The sequence below is a fragment of the Solanum dulcamara genome, chromosome 8 (assembly GCF_947179165.1).
Source record: "Solanum dulcamara chromosome 8, daSolDulc1.2, whole genome shotgun sequence".
Taxonomy (NCBI): Eukaryota; Viridiplantae; Streptophyta; class Magnoliopsida; order Solanales; family Solanaceae; genus Solanum; species Solanum dulcamara.
In genome coordinates this window covers 25,721,644-25,742,535 of record NC_077244.1, presented here as the reverse complement: position 1 = coordinate 25,742,535, position 20,892 = coordinate 25,721,644, and the positions used below count along the sequence as shown (strand labels likewise).

General features: G+C 40.3%; 1 pseudogene; it reads right to left on the bottom strand.

Annotated features, from left to right (window-relative positions):
- Nucleotides 1-4,626: 4,626 nt before the first annotated feature.
- Nucleotides 4,627-4,746, bottom strand: LOC129901804 (5S ribosomal RNA; annotated as a pseudogene).
- Nucleotides 4,747-20,892: the final 16,146 nt, after the last annotated feature.

Here is a 20,892-nt window from a genome sequence, read left to right as displayed (position 1 = left end):
AAGCCGACCATGCTGCTGTACCATAAAAACATTCACAACATGCCGTATAGGCACAATCGAAACGAACTCACAAACAACCCACATCCATATGTCTACAGACCTTTATGAATACTAATAGCAACATATGGCTGGACAGGGCCCCCGCCGTACCCCTGGAAAATTAAATACATACATATTACATGACTAGTATCAAAAGTTAGGCTCCGAAATAGTAGAGCGCTCCCAATATCGTTGACTGGAAAGCCTAAGCTGGCGGATGTCCAAACTGTACATCTGTACCTGTGAGTATGAAACGCAGCCCCCCGAAGAACGAGGGGTCAGTACGATATATGTACTGAGTATATAAAGCATAACAATAAATAACTGAGCTGACAACTAAAGTAGGGATGTAGGAAACAAATATAATAGTTAACAAATTTCTCTACCTGCATCTTATGACGTGAGGGAATGTATACCTTCCTTACATACAATACCTGGCCCACTATGGGACTTGGTTCTACAAGTGTGTCACTATATTTTCACATGCATGCCTACAGACTGTATCCGGCCCTTTAGTGAGGGACTCAATGAAGATGTCATTTCATCATTTATCATGCCCGACCCTTCATGGGATGCGGTGAATGATCATTGCATCATATATCATGCCTGGCCCTTCATGGGATGCGGTGAATAATCATTTTATCATATATCATGCCCGGCCCTTCATGGGACGCGGTGAATTTATCATGCCCGACCCTTCATGGGACGCGGTGAGTTTATCCTGCCCGGCCCTTCATGGGATGGGGTGAGCGACGTATTAATAGCCTACACGAGTAAAGTAACGAGGAACCATATGCAATTAGTTCATCATCTGAGATTCATTATAACAATCATCATGGACTATCATTTGGGGATCAAAACTATCACCGTCTCACGTATCCTCTAACTTCCATTACGGGCCACATCGATGGAGTCTCAAGAGTCTTAGGCTTTTATTAACGTAATACCAAATAGCTTATGCAATTAGAGACACTTGTTATTATAGAATTCTTAGGCATGGGAGCTCATACATTCAGTTAGTATTAATCATATAGGAACTCGAGGGTAGCAGTTCAACTACTTCAAGAACTTCGATATTAAGAAATGAATAGGAGTTATAGTTCATGCTTCCCATGCATTTGGTTACTATTTCCTGTATAGAAGGCTTGAGGGTGATAGCTTAGCTACCTTAAGAGACTTAGCATTTAGAAGTGAACACGAGACAATAGGCTCTACATATATTACCTTTTATCCTATAGAAGCCTTAAAAAGTCAATAGCTCAACTATTACAGAAGTTCTACCATTACGGAGTGGATAAGAATTATAGACGGTACTCGGAGCTTTACGAATGGAACTATCCCCAAGTTCCATATACAAACCATTCATAACTTATATCTAAGACATGCCAAAATAAAGAATAATAGCTTTACCTACTTATGCCAAAAATATGCCAAGAGAAGGGATAAGCTTTACATACATATTCAAAAAATATGCCAAAAGAAAGTTTCACATACCTCGTATGAACTTCTCTTAATCACGTCCACGTAGTCGTCCTCCAAACCTATTTAACATGGAAGAAAGGAGAGTATCAACAATCTTAAACTTTTCAGAGCCTTCGGTTGCACCTTGGTATTCACATAACTCATTTCCTCGCTCGCCTCTTCGACTAGTTCCTTAACTCATTTAAAGAGTTACCGTAAATTGGGCAGCATCTCCCCTATAATATGCCCTATCCGAATTCCCAATTACATACATAATTACTACAGACAACCATCAATAATAACTTGCAGCTCATATACAAGTAGAACATGGCAATATTACACAATATAAACTCCACCCAACTTGCTGAAAATTGTAATACCAAAATAGGGTTTCTAGTTTCTATTTTGCGGAACCTTTAACCGTACAAAGCGTGGAATCGTGTGGATCCGACCATCAGCTACCAAAACTATTTTAGAACACATTTATACCCTGCAACACACACCACACAACCAGTAGCAGCCTCCAAACACACCACGCCTCACTTCGACTACAATTTAACTACGACGACTTCAATTTAGATTGTTTCTTTTGCTGAGCATCCCCACGATTTTTTTCATACTTCCAGAAGTATAAAAGGTACATAATACACTCCATAACAAACCCATAAAGTACAAATTTAAAGGAGAAACCTTACCTTACCCGAAATTAGCCAAAACTCGCCAAAACTTGCCTCGGAACTTCTCTAGTCGTGCTGAAACTGTGTGGACTGTTTGCTGTCCGTTTGGTGATGATAGAAACCCTAACTTCACATTATTCACACCCTTGTAATATTTCCAAATCATTGAAAAAACGTGGGATAAGATAATCAAGCCATAGCTTATCATATGTCTTCTCAAACTTGCTGAAAATTAACTTCGAAACCTCCTTTACGCGGCTGAAATGTTGTGGCTGCTTGTTACTCGTTTTTGCTACCCCAAATAGGTAAGTTACGTTATTAACCACCTCCACATGATATAAAAATACCTTAGCTAATTAATTTATGGAGGGAAATCGGGACTTACCTATATTTTTCCTCTAAGCCGTCACGTTATTCTCTCTTATTCTAGGGTTTGCTTTTCTTTTTGTTTGCTGAAGTTTAAGTGCAGGAACTGAACTTAAGACATGATATACATGTATATATGTGGTCCTAGGAGGTGAAACGTGTCATCCCCATAGGGTGACACGTGTCCAGCCCCTATTGGGCCACAGATCCATGCCTTACCCCTAGGCTGCCACGTGTCCTTGTGGGCCCCACATCCCAAGTAGGTGGGTCACCTACTTTCTTGAGATGCTGCCATGTGTCGCTCCTCCATTGGATGCCACGTGTCCTTTTTTCCCCTTCCTTGTGGGTTCGTAATCTCGTCTTATATTAAGAGTCTATGTAATCTGTTGTACGTAATCTTGGTAGGTCCTCAAGTAGCTCAAGTATGTAAGACTTCTAAGTTAGTAGCTTACGTAGGTAAAACGAGTCGTACGACTCAATACTTGGCCTCCAATTCCTTCCGGATTCTTATGACTCTATTTTTAACCTTCTTTACTATGGGGTATCGCATATTTGTCTTTCCTGAAAGTCGTTTGATAGTGTTGTAGCGTATCCGGCTCACATGATAATGTCTAAGGAACTAAAGAGACATTCCGAGCTTGAGAGTGTGGGGTGTACCATCCTTCCCCCCTTAAGAACATTCGTCCCCAAATGTTGATTAAAACTTCCCTTAAGACTTTTTACAAACTGTAGGGAGATTCCTTTCTATTGCGATAATATACATTTTTATCCAAGTAATTAATATACGAGTTCCAGGAGTGGGGGTTACCTGTGACATCGGAAATAGGTACGGATACTTGTGTTTTATGTCCTTCTCAGCTTCCCAGGTCATTTTTTTTATGACAGAAGCTACGTCCTTAGTTTGCAACCTTTTACTCTACCAATCCAAGTTGGCAATAGGTTTCCCCTTGTAGGATAACTTTCCTTTCATCTGGACCTCACCCATGAAGAATATTCTGGGAGGGTAACTTATATATTCGCAGAGCATTGATCCGTGAAAACTGAATGTATTATTTCAACTCGGACAATAGGTCCAACTTATAGGCATCCTTATCTACTCTACAAATGACCTAAGAAGGACTAATGTATCCCCTTCTTGCCGACTCTAGGATGCTAGTCAATAGATGGTCTCTGAACAAGCTTTACTTCATCAATATGTTGCTAGATCCCCTCTGGGCCTATCTGTTAATCGAAGGACAAAATGTTGTACAAGGATTCACCTGCGTTCCTAATCCCTACCGGAATAATCTCTAGCGATTATCTGTAAGTTGAACTTCCCCATCTGAGATAATAGATGTGGGAACCCGGTGAAATCGCATTGTTTCCTTGCTATGTCATCTCACATAACCCTTAGCTGAATATACCTTCCTAATTGGAAAAGAATGGGTTAATTTTGTCAGCTTATCTACCATAACCCATATGAACTTATACTTTCATAGAGTGCGAGGTCAGTCTGCACTATAACCTACATTAATTACTTTCCATTTCCGAGTCGGGATTCCCATCCCCCATAACAGACTATCAAGCCTCTGATGCTCCACTTCGTTTAAGCTATTATACAACTCCTCTTAATCTAACTTGTAACACTTTAGGTATGCTATCCAACTTCTCTTTTTTCCAGTTTTATTATCATAAATTATGTAGTAGTTCTTACACAAACGTGTGTAGGTACTTAGAGCAATTCCGAAAATGCCTTAGCATCGCTATACTAGCGGCTCACCTCCTTCAATCGAGGTCAGGGTTCTTCCATGGATTTTGTCCTTAATACCAATTATAGTTTAATAGTTCTGCCTCGAACCATCTTACGCTTTCCTTGAATAAATTCTAAGTATGGCAATCACATTGCTATTACTGACTTCTTCTTATCGAGTAATCACTTAATCTTACTCTTTGTATGCCAATGCTCGTAGGCTGCACAATTATTCTTATGCTATTTGCACGAGGTGCATTAAAATTTAGTCATAATCTTTTCTGCTCTTGGCTTACTCTGTTCTATATGTGCCATTGCATTAACACGCACTTACAATCTCTTTTTGTCATTCTTATTTCGTTGTCTTGTTCACTTCCTAGGGGGTCACCCATCCCAGTGCTACTCTCACCCAAGCACGCTTAACTTCGGAGTTTTGATGGAATCCGGTGCATTAGTGCGGGTATAATTTCGTCCATCCCTTATGGCTCGTTTGAAGTTTAAGCGTTCCCATTTATATATGATAGCATTAGTTGATTTTATCTTACGCTTGTACTTCTCTTGTCCACTCCCCCCCTTTTAGGGTCTACCCATGTCATCCTCCATTTATTTTCAGCTATTCACACGTGAATGATTCTACTCCAACCTATTTAACGTGCCGCACCATATCTACATTTTCTGTTAAATCATCCATACATTAGGTTGCCTTTATAGGAAACCCTAGCACAACCATAGGGTGTTGTAGTATTCCGAATATATCATATAAAATCTCATCTAATAGTGGATACTCGAATAATATCCGTTATGTAGCATTGCATTCAAAGCCACATTCCATTCATCCCTATTAGTAATTAGCTCATTCTCATAATTGGTTCAAATTCTCCCCTCAAGAGTACTCATTCTTTGATGATCCATGTTTCAAGCTTCGTCATTATACTAACCTTATTCTAGTGGATACCACTTATCCTTCTAATAACCTCGTAATGCAGCAGTTGTTCTGCAAATCTTTCAACTATAACTTGTCATAGTTTATCCCTATGTATCACTTGAGTTATGCCTTACTATATCGTTTTATCCCGATCGATCAGTCTTCTCTAAGTAGTCTTTTTTGTCCTATATATCATTCCCGACTTTGTTCTACTATACCCATATCGACCTCCTAGTTTTTATTGCCATTACTTAAGCAATTAACTCATTTTTCGAGGTCAACCATACTCGTTTGGTCAAATCTCATTATTGTTGTGAGCACAACCTTTCAAGAATTCTCTTTTTTATTTCTAGAAAAATTTGGACAGAGTTTCCTCTGTATTTCTTAGTATCTCCACACTTGCACGAAGAAAATATCAACAATGCCTCATAGGGCACACATATATATATTCGTATCGTATCATATCGCAACCACACAGGGCACCCACAATTAGCAGTATGAAAATAGACTTACCTCGTATGTCCATTGGAACTACACATGTTGCACTTTCCCATTTACTTTTCCTTTCACTATTCAACCCTATATGTTAATCCTATTTCAACACCTTACCTGTGTTCTTTGTAACTTCCAATATCGTTAGTTACTTTCTTCTGTCAATGTTGCCGTTCTGCTGAAATCATCGGTTAGTATGGGGAATGTGATTCCCTATGACTCGACTATATTGCACGATCTTAGATATGAAAGAAAGTAACATCCTAAATATCCTGTAGCCTACTGTTTATAGATGTGGTGCACAACACACCGATAAACAAGACTCTACTAGAAATAGTCTGTAGACATTCCAAGGACGAACTGCTCTGATAACACTTCTGTCACAACCCAACCCCATAGGCCGCGACTGGGTCCGACTGGGACCCCCGTATACATAACTATCAGTTGTAGTCAAATTGAACTACGAACAGAGTGATACTACTCACAAAAACCCCAATGAGTTAATACCTTTTTTGTGTTTGTGCGACCACTTTCACTCGTGTCATAACATATAAGGGAATGCAAGTCGACCAGGCTGCTGTACCATAAAAACATTCACAATATGCCGTATAGGCACAATGGAAACGAACTCACAAACAACCCACATCCATATGTCTACAGACCTCTAGGAATAGTAACAACAACATTTGGCGGGATAGGGCCCCCGTCGTACCCCTGGACAATTAAATACATACATATTACATGACTAGTGTTACACCCCGCACTCTTAAGCTCGGAACGTCTTCATAAGTTCCTTAGACACTATCATGTGAGCCGGATAAGCTACGACACTATCAAACAACTCTAAGGAAAGAAGATTGTGATACCTCGCGAGAAGGGAGGTTGGAGATAGAGTCATAAGAATCCGGAAAGAGTTGGAGGCTAAGAAATGAGTCGTAGGACTCGATTTACCTACGTAAGACACTAAGTTAAGAGTCTTATACACTTAAGTTGTTTAAGGATATACCAAGCTTACGTAATGCGAATTACATGAGCTCTTAAAGTAAGACAAGATTACGAACCCGCGAGGAAGGGAAAAAGACGACGCGTGGCAGCCAATGGAGGAGCGACATGTGGCAGCACCTCAAGCAAGCAGGTGATGCACCTACTTAGGGTCAAGTAGGTGATGCAGCTGCTTGGGGGAGGTGGACCCCACTGCCACATGGCAGCCCCACCCTTCTTGCATGGACACGGTGGCCCAATAGGGGCTGGACACGTGTCCCTATTAGGGGCTGACACGTGTCACCCCTTGGGACCACCTATATTAGTTGATATGTATCCTAATTACTTCAGTTCAACCACAATTTCCAGAAAGAAACGTAAACAAAGAACCCTAAAGCTAAGAGAGAAAAAGGTGACGGCTTGGGAGAAAAAAATAGGTAAGTCCCGTTTTCGTTCCGTAAATTAATTATTCAGCGTATACTACGATGATATGGAAGTATTAGTAGTATAAAATTAGGATTTTGTGCAGCAAAAATCAGACAGCAAGCTGCCACAACGATTCAGCACGTAAAAAATATTCCGAGGCGCGATTTCGGCAAGTTTTAGTCAATTTCGGGAAAGGTAAGTGATTTCCCTCTAATCTGAAGTTTATGATGTTAAATTAGGGTATATTAAACACCTTAGGAGCTGCTGTAAGTTGGGGAAAAGGTTTGAAAAATTCGGCGTTCGAAATAAACTAATTTAGAATCGCTATAGTTAAATTGTTGTCGAAATAAAGTGTTGTACGTGTAGGGGATGCTGCTGGTTGGGTTGTGGCGTGTTGCAGGGTCTAAAAGTTATCTAAATGAGGTGTGGGAGCTACTGGTTGCATCCACAGGCTTTGCAATTAAAGAATTCGCGAAAGAAAGATTAAAAACTCTAGTTTTGGTATCTTAGTTTCGAGTGAATTGTTGGGGGTTTATATTGTATGATTTTGGTCGTAATATGTATATATATGGTCTGCTGGTTGCATTGTTGGTTGGCTGCAGGTTCTAAGGACATGGTTGGGAATTCGGATAGGGCACATTATAGGGGAGGTGCTGCCCAATTTTCGTTAACGCCTTAACAAACTAAAGAACTAATCGGGGAAACGACTAAGGGAATAGATTCCATTACCACTAAGGTGTAACCTAAGATGCTGGAAAATTAAGAAGAGTTGATATGCATATTACTCTCCTGTTTAATAGGTTCAAAGGATGACGAGGCGAACAGGATAAAGAATAAGTCAGACGAGGTATGTGAAGCTTTCCTTTGGCCTGTTTTTGGAATAGATATGTAGAACTATTCTTCTTTTCTTTTGGCATGTCTTAGATATAAGTTATGAATGATATGTATACGATATTTGGGATTCAATCCATTCATAAAGCCCTGAATATAAGTCGAAACTCTTATTTACTTCTTGATGTTAGAACTCCTACAATAGCTGAGTTGTTGCCCTTAAGTCTTTTATGTGATGAAAACTAGTACATGGAAAACCTATTTCTCCTTTCCTGTGGAATGGCTTAATTTTAAGTTAAATGGTATATGATATAGGTTTAGAGGTAATTCCATTTATGAGCTCTGATTATAACTCGTGACTTGTAGTTACTCCTGAATATTAAGAGTCTGAAAGTAGTCAAACAATTATTCTCAAGACTTCTATACAGTGAACAGTAAGTGGAGATACAAGCTCATTTCCTTGAAATCTCTGGAATGATCAATGTCACTGATTACATAACTGTGTTTCTGATTGCATAATTGTGTCTTTGATTGCATAAACCATGTTTCTGATTGCATAAGCTATATGACATTATCTGGATGCATGTCTCTGATTCTTGAGGCCCCAACTGATGTAAGCCCTAATGACATCTAAAGGGATACCTCGGATAATTACTCCCCAGTCTTCAGGTGACGGTTCACTTGACTGTTTCATCGAGTCTTAGATAATGACTTAGTTGCATATGGTTTCTCACTACTCTACTCGTGTATACTGTAACCCATCCTTCCTCGAGTCCCACGATGGGCCGGGATATGTTATCGTGCACAGTGTTACTGATTCTTTCACCGCGTCCCGGGCCGGATGTGTATAGTTCCACATACGAGGAGACGATGCCGTACGTGAGGTGTGATATATGTTATATGTTATGACGATACGATTATTCACCGAGTCCCGGGCCGACTGTAATATGATTGTATATGTGGTGAAATAAGGAAGGAACACCGAGTCCCTCCTTAGAGGGTCGGGTACATATGTATATTATGATGGTACGCTATAGACGTACACCACTCCATTCACCGAGTCCCTCACTAAAGGGCCGGATAATTTATGTAGGCATGCATATGAGATTAAAGCAATACATTGTGACCCTGAGCCCCGCAGTGAATCGGGTGTGATACGATGATATACATGATAAGATGATACTATATACGATGGTATGATACCGTATACCATGATATGATGAAATGAAATGCATTATGATATGATGATATGTGAGTATGAAGAAGTGATTATAACACCGAGTTCACTAGAGGGTCGGGCACAGCATATGATGATGTGTATGATTTACGTGTCCTAAGGTGCAGGTACAGTAATTCATTTAGTTATTATACTTGTCCCCTGCATCCCTATTTCAGTTATGATCTCAGTTACGATGTGTTATGCTTTACATACTCAGTACATATATCGTACTGACCCCCTTTTCTCGGGGGGCTGCGTTTCATGCCCGCAGGTACAGATGTTTATTTTGGAGATCCAGCAGCGTAGGAGTTCCTCTCAGCTGTGTCAGAAGTGCTTCACTGTTCTGGAGCCTAAATTCTGATGCTGGTCACTTAATGTATATATTTGTACATTCAGGGGTACGGCGGGGGCCTTGTCCCGCCATATGTTGTTGTTACTATTCTTAGAGGTCTGTAGACATATGTATATGTGGGTTGTTTGTGAGTTAGTTTCGATGTTGCCTATTCGATATGTTGTGAATGTTTTTGTTATAGCAGCCTTGTCGGCTCGCGTGCCCTTTCATGATATGAAACAAATGAAAGAGGCTACATGTACATGAAAATGTTTTAAACTATTGGGATTTTTGTATATAGTATCACATCACACACATTTCAACACTACATAGTTCAATATGACTACAACTGATAGGTAGGTATACGGGGGTCCAGATCGGACCCCAGTCGCGGCCTACGGGGTTAGGTCGTGACAGAAGTGGTATCAGAGCAGTTCGTCCTTGGAATGTCTACAGACCGTGTCTAGTAGAGTCTTGTTTATCGGTGTGTTGTGCACCACATCTATAGACAGGAGGCTACAGGACATTTAAGATATTACTTTCTTTCATATCTAAGATCGTGCGATAGAGTCGAGCTATAGGAAATGAAATTCCTCATACTAACCTGCAATTTTAGCAAGAAGACAACGCCGATAGAAGAAAATAACTGACAATATTGGATGTTACAAAGCACGCAGGTAAGCAAAGGCACGAAAGCCCTATGTCAGGTATGGTATTGAAATGCGATTGACAGATACAATTGAAAAGTGAAAGGAAAGGTAAATAGGAAAGTATAACAGGTGCAGCTCGAGTGGACATAACAGGTAAGTTCATTTCCATATTGTTAATTGTGGGCACCCTGTGTAGCTGCGATATGAGATGATATGACTATATTTGTGTGCCCTGTGTGGCTGAGATGTTATACAATATGAATATATATATGTGAGGCATTGTTGGTATTTTCTGCGTGCAGGTGTTGAGATAGTAAGAAATATAGAGGAAACTCTGCCCAAATTTTCCTAAAAAATAAGAGGAGAATGAGATACAGGGCTATAGTATGTCTTGAAAGGTTGTCCTCGCAACAATGATGAGATTTGACTAAACAAGTATGGCTGACCTCGAGAAATAAGTTAATTGCTAAGTTAATGGCAATAGAAACTAGGAGGACGATACTGGAATAGTAGAATAAGTTAGAAAGGAACTATAAGCCAAAGAAAATGACTCAGAGAGGAATGATAGATCGGGATAAAACGAGATAGTAAGGCATTGCCTGAATTGATACATAGGGATAAACTATGACAAGTTATAATTAAGGGAAGTAACAGTATGATTAAGACAAGAGTATGAGGGATAAAGAATTGTGACGGATATGAAGTGTTAATAAGATAGCTTGTGAGACATTAAGGACAAGACTAGCTAAGAAGGGTAAGTAACCCATAGTAAGAATCGTGAAGAAAGTCAAGCGGTATTATACTATGGGTCTGAATGCGAACAAGGTACTAGGTGAAAATAACAAAAACCATTATTAGAATAAGCAAAACTTAGTAAGGAATTAACTAGAAGGTATGATGTGGTCCATGTAAATGGAATGTAAAGATAGGTGTGGAACGGAAAAGCAAGCTATGGAACAAATAAGGAAGATTTATCAAGTTCCATAGGGAAAGTTTCGAATAAAGGTTATATGATGACGAAAAGGATGGCTAATGCAAGGAAATAAAGGGTAATATGGAATTCCTTACGCCCAACCAAAAATGAAAATGAGTTGAAGGAATAATACAGAAGTTCTAATAGAGGCACTCAAGATAGATGCGATTAATTAAGTATAAGTATCGAACAAAAAGAGACATAGATAGTTACGAACTGGAGGTGTAGTACGATGAAAAAGTATTAAGACAAGGCCACTACTACCACGAAATTGATATGGTTTTAAGCAGGATTAGAAATGAGCCTTAAAGCACACACAACAAAGATGCAAGCTCAGGAGGCGTAAAGAAGTATGGTGTACACGTGACTCCACTCTAATGATTAGTGGTATCCACTGGAATAAAGTTAGTATAATGACGAAGCTTGAAACATGAGTCATTAAAGTATAAGTACACTCGAGTGGGGAATGTGCACCAATTATGAGCCCTCCCTAATTACTGATTGGGATGAATGGAATATGGCTTTGAATGTACTGCTACATTACGGATATTACTCGAATATCAATTATTAGATGAAATTTTATACGATACATTATGAATACTACAGCACCCTACGAATATGCTAGGGTTTCCTAGAAAGGCAACCTAACGTGGGGATGATTTAACAGAAGAAGTAGATATGGTACAGCACGTTAAATATGTTGGAATAGAATCATTCTCGTGTAAATAGCTGAAGATATACGGAGAATGACATAGGTACACCCTAAAGGGGGGGAAGTGGACAAAAAAAGTACAAGCGTAACAGAAAATCAACTGATGCTATCGCATGTAAATGGGGACGCTTAAACGTCAAACGAGACCCCATAAGGGATGGACGTGATCATACTCAAACTGGTGTACCGGATTCCGTCAAAACTCCGAAGTTAAGCGTGCTCGAATGAGAGTAGCACTGGGATGGGTGACCCCCTGGGAAGTGAGAAAGAGAATAAAACAAGTATGACAAAAAGAGATTATAAAAGCGGGTTAGTACAACGACATATATAGAATAGAGTAAGCCAAGAGCAGAAAAGATTATGACTGAAATACAACGCACCTCGTGAAAATGGCACAAAAATAGTTGTGCAACTTATGAATATTGGCATACTAAGAGCGAGGTCAAATGATTACTCGATAAAAGAAAGTCAGTAATAACAATGTGATTGCCATATTTAGAATCTATTCAGGAAAAGTGTAAGATGGTTCGAGGCAGAACTATTCAGATATAATCGGTATTAAGGATAAGAGCCAAAGTGGAGCCTTGACCTCGACTAAAGGAGGTAAGCCACTAGTATAGCAACGCTAAGGAATTTTCTGGGCTGCTCTATGTCCGTACACACGTTTATGTAAGGATTACAATATGATGTATGGTAAGAAAACTGGAGAAAAGATCTGAGTAAAAGAGAAAGATAGCATACCTAAGGTATTACAAGTTGGATTAAGAGGAGTTGTACAATAGCTTAAGTTAAAAGAAGCACCAGCAGTCTGATAGCCTATCTCAGGGAATGAAAACCCCGACTCAGAGGTGGAAAGCAGTTAATATGTATTATAGTACGAGCTGACCTCGCATTCTAAGGAACTGGGAGTTCATACGGGCTATGGTAGATGGGCTTATAGAATCAACCTGTTCCCCTCCAATTAGGAAGGCATATTTAGCTGAGGGTTCTGCGAAATGACATAGTAGGGAAACAATAAGATTTCACGGAGTCCCCACATCTATTATCTCAAATAGAAAAGTTCAATTTACAGCTAACTACTGGAAATCATTTCGAAAGGGATTGAGGAACCCAGATGAATCTTAGTATGACATTTTTCCCTTCGATTAAGGGACAGGCCCAGATGTGATCCACTAAATTATTGATAAAGTAAAGCTTATTCCGAGACAAGATATCGATTAGCAGCCTAAAGTTAGCAAGAAGGGGATACATTAATCCTTCGCAGAGCATTTTTAGAATAGATAAAGCTGCCTATGAGTGGGACCTACCGTCTGATTTGAAACAATATATTCAGTTTTACAGATTAATACTCTGCAAGTATATAAACGACCCTCCCATAATATTTCCCGGAGAGGAGGTCTATGTAACAGGGAGTTATCCTACGAGGGGCAACTTATTGCCATCCTGGATCGGAAGATTAAAAGGGGTGCGAACTAAGGACATAGCTTCCGTCAAGATACTGTGGCGGAATAAGAATCGTGAAGACATAAACTGGGAGGTTGAAAAGGACATGAAACACAAGTGTCCGTACCTATTCCCGATGTCTACGGATAGCCCCAGTCTTGGAACTCATATATTAATTACTTGGACGAAAATGTATGCCATTTCAGTAGAAAGGCATCTCCCTATGATCCGTATAAAGTCTTAAGGAAATTTTTATTCAACATTCGGGGACGAATGTTCTAAAGGGGGGAAGGATGTTACACCCCGCACTCTTAAGCTCGGAACGTCTTCATAAGTTCCTTAGACACTATCATGTGAGCCGGATAAGCTACGACACTATCAAACAACTCTAAGGAAAGAAGATTGTGATACCTCGCGAGAAGGGAGGTTGGAGATAGAGTCATAAGAATCCGGAAAGAGTTGGAGGCTAAGAAATGAGTCGTAGGACTCGATTTACCTACGTAAGACACTAAGTTAAGAGTCTTATACACTTAAGTTGTTTAAGGATATACCAAGCTTACGTAATGCGAATTACATGAGCTCTTAAAGTAAGACAAGATTACGAACCCGCGAGGAAGGGAAAAAGACGACGCGTGGCAGCCAATGGAGGAGCGACATGTGGCAGCACCTCAAGCAAGCAGGTGATGCACCTACTTAGGGTCAAGTAGGTGATGCAGCTGCTTGGGGGAGGTGGACCCCACTGCCACGTGGCAGCCCCACCCTTCTTGCATGGACACGGTGGCCCAATAGGGGCTGGACACGTGTCCCTATTAGGGGCTGACACGTGTCACCCCTTGGGACCACCTATATTAGTTGATATGTATCCTAATTACTTCAGTTCAACCACAATTTCCAGAAAGAAACGTAAACAAAGAACCCTAAAGCTAAGAGAGAAAAAGGTGACGGCTTGGGAGAAAAAAATAGGTAAGTCCCGTTTTCGTTCCGTAAATTAATTATTCAGCGTATACTACGATGATATGGAAGTATTAGTAGTATAAAATTAGGATTTTGTGCAGCAAAAATCAGACAGCAAGCTGCCACAACGATTCAGCACGTAAAAAATATTCCGAGGCGCGATTTCGGCAAGTTTTAGTCAATTTCGGGAAAGGTAAGTGATTTCCCTCTAATCTGAAGTTTATGATGTTAAATTAGGGTATATTAAACACCTTAGGAGCTGCTGTAAGTTGGGGAAAAGGTTTGAAAAATTCGGCGTTCGAAATAAACTAATTTAGAATCGCTATAGTTAAATTGTTGTCGAAATAAAGTGTTGTACGTGTAGGGGATGCTGCTGGTTGGGTTGTGGCGTGTTGCAGGGTCTAAAAGTTATCTAAATGAGGTGTGGGAGCTACTGGTTGCAGCCACAGGCTTTGCAATTAAAGAATTCGCGAAAGAAAGATTAAAAACTCTAGTTTTGGTATCTTAGTTTCGAGTGAATTGTTGGGGGTTTATATTGTATGATTTTGGTCGTAATATGTATATATATGGTCTGCTGGTTGCATTGTTGGTTGGCTGCAGGTTCTAAGGACATGGTTGGGAATTCGGATAGGGCACATTATAGGGGAGGTGCTGCCCAATTTTCGTTAACGCCTTAACAAACTAAAGAACTAATCGGGGAAACGACTAAGGGAATAGATTCCATTACCACTAAGGTGTAACCTAAGATGCTGGAAAATTAAGAAGAGTTGATATGCATATTACTCTCCTGTTTAATAGGTTCAAAGGATGACGAGGCGAACAGGATAAAGAATAAGTCAGACGAGGTATGTGAAGCTTTCCTTTGGCCTGTTTTTGGAATAGATATGTAGAACTATTCTTCTTTTCTTTTGGCATGTCTTAGATATAAGTTATGAATGATATGTATACGATATTTGGGATTCAATCCATTCATAAAGCCCTGAATATAAGTCGAAACTCTTATTTACTTCTTGATGTTAGAACTCCTACAATAGCTGAGTTGTTGCCCTTAAGTCTTTTATGTGATGAAAACTAGTACATGGAAAACCTATTTCTCCTTTCCTGTGGAATGGCTTAATTTTAAGTTAAATGGTATATGATATAGGTTTAGAGGTAATTCCATTTATGAGCTCTGATTATAACTCGTGACTTGTAGTTACTCCTGAATATTAAGAGTCTGAAAGTAGTCAAACAATTATTCTCAAGACTTCTATACAGTGAACAGTAAGTGGAGATACAAGCTCATTTCCTTGAAATCTCTGGAATGATCAATGTCACTGATTACATAACTGTGTTTCTGATTGCATAATTGTGTCTTTGATTGCATAAACCATGTTTCTGATTGCATAAGCTATATGACATTATCTGGATGCATGTCTCTGATTCTTGAGGCCCCAACTGATGTAAGCCCTAATGACATCTAAAGGGATACCTCGGATAATTACTCCCCAGTCTTCAGGTGACGGTTCACTTGACTGTTTCATCGAGTCTTAGATAATGACTTAGTTGCATATGGTTTCTCACTACTCTACTCGTGTATACTGTAACCCATCCTTCCTCGAGTCCCACGATGGGCCGGGATATGTTATCGTGCACAGTGTTACTGATTCTTTCACCGCGTCCCGGGCCGGATGTGTATAGTTCCACATACGAGGAGACGATGCCGTACGTGAGGTGTGATATATGTTATATGTTATGACGATACGATTATTCACCGAGTCCCGGGCCGGCTGTAATATGATTGTATATGTGGTGAAATAAGGAAGGAACACCGAGTCCCTCCTTAGAGGGTCGGGTACATATGTATATTATGATGGTACGCTATAGACGTACACCACTCCATTCACCGAGTCCCTCACTAAAGGGCCGGATAATTTATGTAGGCATGCATATGAGATTAAAGCAATACATTGTGACCCTGAGCCCCGCAGTGAATCGGGTGTGATACGATGATATACATGATAAGATGATACTATATACGATGGTATGATACCGTATACCATGATATGATGAAATGAAATGCATTATGATATGATGATATGTGAGTATGAAGAAGTGATTATAACACCGAGTTCACTAGAGGGTCGGGCACAGCATATGATGATGTGTATGATTTACGTGTCCTAAGGTGCAGGTACAGTAATTCATTTAGTTATTATACTTGTCCCCTGCATCCCTATTTCAGTTATGATCTCAGTTACGATGTGTTATGCTTTACATACTCAGTACATATATCGTACTGACCCCCTTTTCTCGGGGGGCTGCGTTTCATGCCCGCAGGTACAGATGTTTATTTTGGAGATCCAGCAGCGTAGGAGTTCCTCTCAGCTGTGTCAGAAGTGCTTCACTGTTCTGGAGCCTAAATTCTGATGCTGGTCACTTAATGTATATATTTGTACATTCAGGGGTACGACGGGGGCCTTGTCCCGCCATATGTTGTTGTTACTATTCTTAGAGGTCTGTAGACATATGTATATGTGGGTTGTTTGTGAGTTAGTTTCGATGTTGCCTATTCGATATGTTGTGAATGTTTTTGTTATAGCAGCCTTGTCGGCTCGCGTGCCCTTTCATGATATGAAACAAATGAAAGAGGCTACATGTACATGAAAATGTTTTAAACTATTGGGATTTTTGTATATAGTATCACATCACACACGTTTCAACACTACATAGTTCAATATGACTACAACTGATAGGTAGGTATACGGGGGTCCAGATCGGACCCCAGTCGCGGCCTACGGGGTTAGGTCGTGACAACTAGTATCAAAAGTTAGGCTCCGGAATAGTGGAGTGCTCCCAATATCGCTGAGTGGAAACCCTAAGCTAGCGGATCTCCAAACTGAACATCTGTACCTGCGGGCATGAAATGCAGCCCCTCGAAGAACGAGGGGTCAGTACGATATATGTACTGATTGTATAAAGCATAACAATAAATAATTGAGCTGACAACTAAAGTAGGGATGTAGGAAACAAATATAACTGTTAACGAATTTCTGTACCTGCATCTTATGACGTGAGGACATGCATACCTTCGTTACATACAATACCTAGCCCACTATGGGACTTGGTGCTATAAGTGTGTCACTATATTTTCACATGCATGCCTATAGACTGTATCCGGCCCTTTAGTGAGGGACTCAATGAAGATGTCATTTCATCATTTATCATGCCCAGCGTTTCATGGGACGCGGTGAATGATTATTGCATCATATATCATGCCCGGCCCTTCATGGGATGCGGTGAATAATCATTTCATCATATATCATGCCTGGCCCTTCATGGGACGTAGTGAATTTATCATGCCCAGCCCTTCATGGGACGCGGTGAATTTATCATGCCCGGCCCTTCATGGGACGCGATGAGTTTATCCTGCCCGGCCCTTCATGGGATGCGGTGAGTGACGTATTAACATCCTGCACGAGTAAAGTAATGAGGAACCATATGCAATTAGTTCATCATCTGAGATTCGGTATAACAATCGTCATGAACTATTATTTGGGGATCAAAACATTCATCATCTCACGTATCCTCTAACTTCCATTAGGGGCCACATCGATGAAGTCTCAAGAGTCCTAGGCTTTTATTAAGGTAATACCAAATGGATTATGCAATCAGAGACACTTGTCATTGTATTGTTATTAGGCATGGGAGCTCATACATTCAATTAGTATTCATTATATAGGGACTCGAGGGTAGCATTTCAACTACTTCAAGAAATTCGATATTAAGAAATGAATAGGAGTTATAGTTCATGCTTCCCATGCATCTGGTTACTATTTCCTGTATAGAAACCTTAAGATCCTTAGCATTTAGAAGTGAACACGAGTCAATAGGCTCTACATATATTACCTTTGATCCTATAGAAGCTTTAAAAAGGCAATAGCTCAACTATTACAGGAGTTCTACCATTACGAAGTGGATAAGAATTATGGACTATACTCTGAGCTTTACAAATGGAACTATCCCCAAGTTCCATATACAAACCATTCATAACTTATATATAAGACATGGCAAAATAAAGAAGAATAGCTTTACCTACTTATGCCAAAAACATGCCAAGAGAAGGGATAAAGCTTTACATACTTATTCCAAAAACATGCCAAAAGAAAGCTTCGCATAGCTCGTATGAACTTCTCTTAATCACGTCCACGTCGTCGTCCTCCAAACCTATTTAACATGGAAGAAAGACGAGTATCAACAACCTTAAACTTTTCATCTCCTTCGGTTTCACCTTAGTATTCACATAACTCATTTCCTCGCTCGCCTCTTCGACTAGTTCCTTAACTCATTTAAAGAGTTACCGGAAATTGGGCAGCATCTCCCCTATAATATGCCCTATACGAATTCCCAATTACATACCTAATTACTAAACCCAACCAACAACAACAACCTGAAACTCATATACAAGTAGAGCATTGCAACATCACACAATATAAACTCCACCCAACTTGCTGAAAATTGTAATACCAAAATAGGGTTTCTAGATTCTATTTTGCGGAACCTTTAACCGTACAAAGCGTGGAATCATGTGGATGCAACCATCAGCTCCAAAACCTATTTTAGAACACATTTATACCCTGCAAAACACACCACACAACCAGCAGCAGCCTCCAAAACACACCACGCCTCACTTCGACTACAATTTAACTACGACGACTTCAATTTAGATTGTTTCTTTCGCTGAGGATCCCCACGATTTTTTTCATACTTCCATAAGTATAAAAGGTACATAATACACTCCATAAAAACCCCATAAAGTCAAAATTTAAATGAGAAACCTTACCTTACCCGAAATTAGCCAAAACTTGCCTCGGAACTTCTCAAGTCGCGCTGAAACTGTGTGGACTGTTTGCTGTCCGTTTGGTGCTGATCCAAACCCTAAATTCACATTATTAACACCCTCATAACATTTACAAATCATTTAAAAAATGTGGGATAATAGAATCAAGCCATCGCTTATCATACGGCTTCTCAAACTTGTTGAAAATTAACTTCGGAACCTCCTTGACGCGGCTGAAATGTTGTGGCTGCTTGTTACTCGTTTTTGCTGCACCAAATAGGTAATTTACATTATTAAGGACCTCCACATGATAGAAAAATACCTTATCTAATTAATTTATGGAGCGAAATTGGGACTTACCTATATATTTCCTCCAAACCGTCACATTTTTCTCTTTTATTCTAGGGTTTGCTTTTATTTTTGTTTGCTAAAGTTTAAGTGCAGGAACTGAACTTAAGACATGATATACATGTATATATATTGTCCTAGGAGGTGACACATGTCATCCCCATAGGGTGACACGTGTCCAGCCCGTATTGGGCCACGGATCCATGCCTTACCCCTAGGCTTCCACGTGTCCTTGTGTGCCCCACCTCCCAAGTAGGTGGGTCACCTACTTTACCCTAAGTAGGTGGGTCACCTGCTTGCTTGAGGTGATGCCACGTGTCGCTCCTCCATTGGCTGCCACGTGTCCTTTTTTTCCCTTCCTCGTGGGTTCGTAATCTCATCTTATTTTAAGAGCCTATGTAATACGTGCTACGTAAGCTTGGTAGGTCCTCAAGTAGCTCAAGTATGTAATACTTCTAAGTTAGTAGCTTACGTAGGTAAATCGATTCATACAACTCATTTCTTGGCTTCCAATTCCTCCCGGATTCTTATTACTCTATTTTCAACCTTCTCTACTATGGGGTATCATATTTGTCTTTCCTTAAAGTCATTTGATAGTGTCGTAGCTTATCCGGCTCACATGATAATGTCTAAGGAACTTAAGAGACATTCCGAGCTTGAGAGTGTGGGGTGTAACACGGAGGCATGGCCCAGATGATTCTAATAGATAAGAAATCCTGAGGGTCCGTGATTTCCTAGCTTGTAACCCTCAAGAATTTTACGGATTGAGAACTATAGAGGATCCATACGAATTCATTCGACAAATGCAACATACACTACAAATTATTAGGGCTTCGGAGACTGAATCGGTTGAATTGGCCTCCTATCGGCTACGTGACGTAGCCGCTAACTGGCATGAGTTTTGGGAGTTATCGAGGGGCGAGGATTCTCCTCTAACTGAATGGGATGAATTTGCAGAGGCTTTTCTTAGTCAATTCTTGCAGTTGAAGCAGAACGGCAGGAGTGTTCGAGACTATAGCCTCGAGTTTGACTCGTTCGCAAGACATGCCCCCACAGTTGTAGCTGATATGGCAGATAGGGTGCATCAATACGTCATGGGCTTGGATCTTTATTTGGTTGATAGTTGTATGGCTGTGGGTTCTCAGCTAGGCATGGATATTGCTTGGGTACAAACGTATGCCCAAGGGGTAGAAGAGCGACATAGAAGGCGTCAGTCTGACAGAGGGTTTGATAGAAGTCTGCCTAAAAGGGCTAAGTCAGTTGGTTATCCAGGGGAATTTCGCAGCGGGCAGTTCCAGCAGTTTGGTAGGTATCCCTTCCAGCCAGCTCAAAGTGTACCTCCACAGTTTTCAGGTGGACGAGTTGAAAGTGCTAGATATTCAGGGGCCGGACAAGGCTCTAGAGCTTCAGGTATACAGGTGAACCAGATTTCTCGACAGTCAAGACTACCGATACCCAGTGTCCCTGTTGTAATAGGCTTCATTTTGGAGAATGTCATTGGACTACCGGTGTGTGT